Genomic DNA, 6728 nt, shown 5'->3' with positions numbered 1-6728 from the left:
AATGACATTCACATGTTGAAGAAATTTGCCATAACCAAACCAGCTCTTCAAGATATTCTCAGACCTATCCTCCATAATGACCAGCCCAATCATCTACTACAAAAGTAAACTCACTCAGAAACTTTTGATCAAACTACAACTTCCACAGTGGCAAAAGGATTAAAAATGTCCACTGGATATTCAAAAAACTTGATACCCAAAATTTTACCAAACTTACCAATATTCTCCATTAATGTGAATGGCTTAAACTGTCCTCTAAAGAGGCACAGTTTAGGTGACTGGATACAAAAACTCAGGCCAGATATTTGTTGCATACAAGAGTCACATATTACCTTAAAAGAAAAATAATAGACTCAGGGCGAAAGGATGGTTGTCCATATTTCAGGCAAATGGTAATCAGAAAAAAGCAAGTGTTGCAATTCTATTTGCAGACACAATAGGCTTTAAACCAACAAAAGTAAGGCACATAAGAATGGTCACTTCATATTTGTTAAGGGTAAGACTCAATATTATGAGATTTCAATTACTAAATCTGTGCACTCAACCAGAATGCACCTCAATTTATAAGAGAAACTCTAACAGACATGAGCAACTTGATTTCCTCCAGCTCCATAATAGTCGGAGATTTCAACACTCCTTTGGCAGTGTTGGATCGATCCTCCAATAAGAAGCTGAGCAAAGATATTTTAGATTTAAACCTAATCATCCAACATTTGGCTTTAGCAGACATCTACAGAACATTTCATCCCAACAAAACTGAATACACATACTTCTCATCAGCCCACGGAACATACTCCAAAATCCATCACATCCTAGGTCACAAGTCTAACCTCAGTAAATTTAAAGGAATAGAAATTATTCCTTGAATCTTCTCAGACCACCATGGAATAAAAGTTGAACTCAGTAACAACAGGATTCTGCATACTCATACAAAAACATGGAAGTTAAATAACCTTATGCTGAATAATAGCTGGGTCAGAGATGAGATTAAGAAGGAAATTGCCAAATTTTTGGAACAAAACAACAACGAAGACACGAATTATCAGAACCTCTGGGATACCACAAAGGCGCTCCTAAAAGGGAAATTCATGGGACTGCAAGCCTTCCTCAAGAGAACAGAAAGAGAGGAAGTTAACACCTTAATGGGACATCTCAAGCAACTGGAAAAGGAGGAAAATTCCAGCCCCAAACCAAGTAGAAGAAAAGAAATAACCAAAATTAGAGCAGAATTAAATGAAATTGAAAACAAAAGAATTATACAACAGATCAATAATTCAAAAAGTTGGTTTTATGAAAAGGTCAATAAAATAGATGAACCTTTGGATAACCTAACCAGGAAGAAAAGCATAAAATCTCTAATCTCATCAATCAGAAATGACAAAGACAAAATAACAACAGACTCCTCAGAAATTCAAAAAATCCTTAATGAATATTACTTTATTCTCAGAAATATGAAAATCTGAAGGAAATTGACCAATATTTGGAAGTACGTCACCTTCCAAGACTTAGCCAGAATCAAGTGGAAGTGTTGAACAGGCCTATATCAAGTTCTGAAATAGCATCAACCACACAAAATCTCCCTAAGAAGAAAAGCCCGGGAGCAGATGGCTTCACATCAGAAATCTACCAAACCTTTAAAGAGGAACTAGTACCTATATTACTCAACCTATTCCAAAATATAGAAAAAGAAGGAAGACAACCCAACACGTTCTATGAAGCAAATACCACCCTGATCCCCAAACCAGGAAAAGATCCAACAATAAAAGAAAATTATAGACCAATATCACTAATGAATATCATGCAAAAATATTCAACAAGATCCTAACAAACAGAATCCAGGAACACATTGAACACATTATACATCATGACCAAACAAATTAAAAAACAAAGACCATATGAATTTCTCAATTGATGCAGAAAAAGCTTTGATAATATCCAGCATCCCTTCATGATCAGAACACTTAAGAAAATTGGTATAGAAGGGACATTTCTTAAACTGATAGAGGCCATCTACAGTAAACCCACAGCCAATATCGTATTGAATGGAGTTAAATTGAAATCATTTCCACTCAGATCAGAAACCAGACAAGGCTGTCCATTGTCTCCACTACTCTTTAACATTGTAATGGAAGTTTTAGCCATTACAATTAGGGAAGAAAAGGCAATCAAGGGTATCCATATAGGGTCACAAGAGATCAAACTTTCACTCTTCACAGATGATATGATCATATATCTGGAAAACACCAGGGATTCTACTAGAAAACTCTCAGATGTGATCAAGGAATACAGCAGCATCTCAGGTTACAAAATCAACATTCATAAATCAGTAGCCTTTATATATACCAACAAAAGTCAAGCTGAAAAAACAGTTAAGGACTTTATTTCATTCACAGTAGTGACAAAGAATATGAAATATTTGGGAGTTTATCTAACCAAGGATGTGAAAGTTCTCTATAAAGAGAACTATGAAACTCTGAGAAAAGAAATAGCTGAAAATGTTAACAAATAGAAAAACATACCATACTCATGGCTGGGAAGAATCAACCTTGTTAAAATGTCCATATTACCCAAAGCAATATAAATTTTAATGCATCCCTATTAAAGCTCCACTGTCATACTTTAAAGATCTTGAAAAAATAATACTTCGTTTTATATGGAATCAGAAAAAACCTTGAATAGCCAAGACATTACTCAAAGCAGGAGGAATCACGCTACCAGACGTCAGACTATACTGTAAATCGCTAGTGATCAAAACAGCATGGTACCGGCACAAAAACAGAGAAGTAGATGTCTGGAACAGAATAGAGAACCAAGGGATTTGTCCAGCTACTTACCATTATTTGATCTTTGACAAGCCAATTAAAAACATTTGGTGCTGGGTGAACTGGCTGGCAACCTGTAGAAGACTGAAACTGGACCGACACCTTTCACCATTAACTAAGATAGACTCTCACTGGATTCAGTGAGTAGGGCGCCGGCCCCATATACTGAGGGTGGCGGGTTCAAACCCAGCCCCGGCTGAACTGCAACCAAAATATAGCCGGGCGTTGTGGCGGGCACCTGTAGTCCCAGCTGCTCGGGAGGTTGAGGCAGGAGAATCGCAGAAGCCCAAGAGCTGGAGGTTGCTGTGAGTCCTGTGACGTCATGGCACTCTACTGAGGGCGGTAAAGTGAGACTCTGTCTCTACAGAAAAGAATAATAATAATAAAGATTGAAACTAAAGGCATGAAAGTATAAAAATACTAGAAGAGAGTGCAAGGAAAACCCTTGAAGAAATTGGTCTGGGCAAGTATTTTATGAGGAAGACCCCCCAGGAAATTGAAGCAGCTTCAAAAATACACTACTAGGACCTGATCAAACTGAAAAGCTGCACAGCCAAGAACACAGTAAGTAAAGCAAGCAAACAGCCCTCAGAATGGGAGAAGATATTTGCAGGTTATGTCTCCGACAAAGGTTTCATAACCAGAATCCATAGAGAACTCAAACGTATAAGCAAGAAAAGAATGAGTGATCCCATTGCAGGCTGGGCAAGGGACTTGAAGAGAAACTTCTCTGAAGAAGACAGGCACACAGCCTACAGACATATGAAAAAAATGCTCATCATCTTTAATCATCAGACAAATGCAAATCAAAACTACTTTGAGATATCATCTAACTTCAGTAAGATTAGCCCATATCACAAAATCCCAAGACCAGAGATGTTGGCGTGGATGTGGAGAAAAGGGAACACTTCTACACTGCTAGTGGGATTGCAAATTAATACATTCCTTTTGGAAAGATGTATGGAGAACACTTAGAGACCTAAAAATAGATCTGCCATTCAATCCTATAATTCCTCTACTAGGTATATACCCAGAAGACCAAAAATTACATTATAAAAAACATATTTGTACCAGAATGTTTATTGCAGCCCAATTCATAATTGCTAAGTCACAGAAAAAGCCCAAGTGCCCATTGATCCACGAATGGATTAATAAATTGTGCTACATGTACACCATGGAATATTATGCAGCCTTAAAGAAAGATGGAGACTTTACCTCTTTCATTTTTACATGGATGGAGCTGGAACGTATTCTTCTTGGCAAAGTATCTCAAGAATGGAAGAAAAAGTATCCAATGTACTCCCTCAGCCTTACTATGAAACTAATTTATGGCTTTCACATGAAATCTATAACCCAATTATAACCGAAGAATATGTAGAAGGGGGAGAATGAGCGGAGGGAGGGGGTAGGATGGGTGGAGGGAGGGTAATTGGTGGGATTACACCTGTGGTGCATCTTACAAGGGTACATGTAAAACTTAGTAAATGTAGAATATAAATGTCTTAACACAATAACTAGAAAATGCCAGGAAGGCTATGTTAACCAGTGTGATGAAAATGTGTCAAACGGTCTATAAAACCAGTGTATGGTGCTCCCCCCCCCAAGAAAACAAATCCCTCACAGATACCAAGAGATGTGTGTGTGTGTGTGTGTATGTGTGTGACCTACTAAGGGCAATGTAAGTGCTAGCTGTGTGTGTGACAGGTAATAAGGGCTGTGCGGGTGCTGGCTGTGTGTGTGATACCTAGTAAGGGCTGTGCTGGTGCTAGCTGTGTGTGTGTGTGTGTGTGTGTGTGTGATACCCAGTAAGGGCTGTGCAGGTGCTAGCTGTGTGTGTGTGTGTGTGTGTGTGTGATACCTAGTAAGGGCTGTGCAGGTGCTAGCTCTGCGTGTGTGTGTGTGTGTGAGAGAGAGATACCTAGTAAGGACTGTGCAGGTGCTAGCTATGTATGTGTGTGTGTGTGTGAGATACCTAGTAAGGGCTGTGCAGGTTCTAGCTCTGTGTGTGTGTGTGTGTTACCTAGTAAGGGCTGTGCAGGTGCTAGCTGTGTGTGTGTGTGTGTGAGATACCTAGTAAGGGCTGTGCTGGTGCTAGCTGTGTGTGTGTGTGTGTGTGTGTGTGTGTGAAAGAGAGATACCTAGTAAGGACTGTGCAGGTGCTAGCTATGTGTGTGTGTGAGATACCTAGTAAGGGCTGTGCAGGTGCTAGCTGTGTGTGTGTGTTACCTAGTAAGGGCTGTGCAGGTGCTAGCTGTGTGTGTGTGTGAGATACCTAGTAAGGGCTGTGCAGGTGCTAGCTCTGTGCGTGTGATACCTAGTAAGGGCTGTGCAAGTGCTAACTCTGTGTGTGTGTATGAGAGAGAGATACCTAGTAAGGGCTGTGCAGGTGGTAGCTGTGTGTGTGTGTGTGTGTGTGTGTGTGTGTGAGATACCCTGTAAGGGCTGTGCAGGTGCTAGCTCTGTGTGTGTGATACCTAGTAAGGGCTGTGCAAGTGCTAGCTCTGTGTGTGTGTGTGTGTGTGTGATAACTAGTAAGGGCTGTGCAGGTGCTAGCTGTGTGTGTGTGTGAGATACCTAGTAAGGGCTGTGCAGGTGCTAGCTCTGTGCGTGTGATACCTAGAAAGGGCTGTGCAAGTGCTAACTCTGTGTGTGTGTATGAGAGAGAGATACCTAGTAAGGGCTGTGCAGGTGGTAGCTGTGTGTGTGTGTGTGTGTGTGTGTGTGTGTGTGTGTGATACCCTGTAAGGGCTGTGCAGGTGCTAGCTCTGTGTGTGTGATACCTAGTAAGGGCTGTGCAAGTGCTAGCTCTGTGTGTGTGTGTGTGTGTGTGTGATAACTAGTAAGGGCTGTGCAGGTGCTAGCTGTGTGTGTGTGTGATACCTAGTAAGGGCTGTGCAGGTGCTAGCTCTGTGTGTGTGATACCTAGTAAGGGCTGTGCAGGTGCTAGCTCTGTGTGTGTGTGTGAGATACCTAGTAAGGGCTGTGCAGGTGGTAGCTATGTGTGTGCACATGTGTGTGACACCCAGTGAAGGCTGTGCAGGTGTAGCGCTTATTTTCAATGTTATGGTTGCTTGCCTCATCCCTTCCTCTCTTCTCTCTTCACCTGCATGACGTACTTTTCCTGTCCAACCTTCCAATGATAACTCATGTTAACAATGTGGTAGTAACCTTAGAAAACATTTCACACTTGTTGACATACTGATTTTGCTGCATATGAACTTCTACTTTCAAATTAAAATCTATTTCTAGACCATCTTTTCTGTCTAATGTATTAGCTTTCTGTATCCAGAGATTCAACCAAGGAGTGAAACTATTTGAAAAAAAGCAAAAAATAACAAAACAAAAAAATACAGTATTAACTATTTACATAGCATTTATATTGAATTAGGTATTATAAGTAATGGAGAAATGATTTAATGTATACAGGAGGACATGTGCAGGGTATATGCAAATACCAGTTTATCAGTGACTTGAGCTTCTGTCTATTTTGGTATCTAGGGGTGTCCTGGAAACAATCCTCTGTGAATACTGAGAGATGAGTGTATTTGCGTCTTCCTTTGCCAATATAATATTGATTTGAGTGCAGTAGCTTTGAAGAATGTTTGAATTGGTAAAAACACATACCTTTGTTTTTCTTATAGATCTTTTTGCTATTCTTCCAAACAAACTTTAAGATACTTTATTCATATCCAGGGTGAAGAAAATACTGTAGGCATTCTAATTGAAATCCATTAATATAATATATACATAATATATAACAGTTTGGAGAGAATTAATTTTTTATGATACTGTCTCCTTCTCCATAAAAGAGACATTTTTTTCCTTCATTCTGAACTCATTTTGTGTCTTTCAAACACATTTTAAAATTTCCCTTAGTATACATACCATGCTTTCACTATTATGTTT

The sequence above is a fragment of the Nycticebus coucang genome, chromosome 10 (genome assembly GCF_027406575.1).
Source record: "Nycticebus coucang isolate mNycCou1 chromosome 10, mNycCou1.pri, whole genome shotgun sequence".
NCBI classification, from domain to species: Eukaryota; Metazoa; Chordata; class Mammalia; order Primates; family Lorisidae; genus Nycticebus; species Nycticebus coucang.
This window is presented reverse-complemented; position numbering follows the sequence as displayed.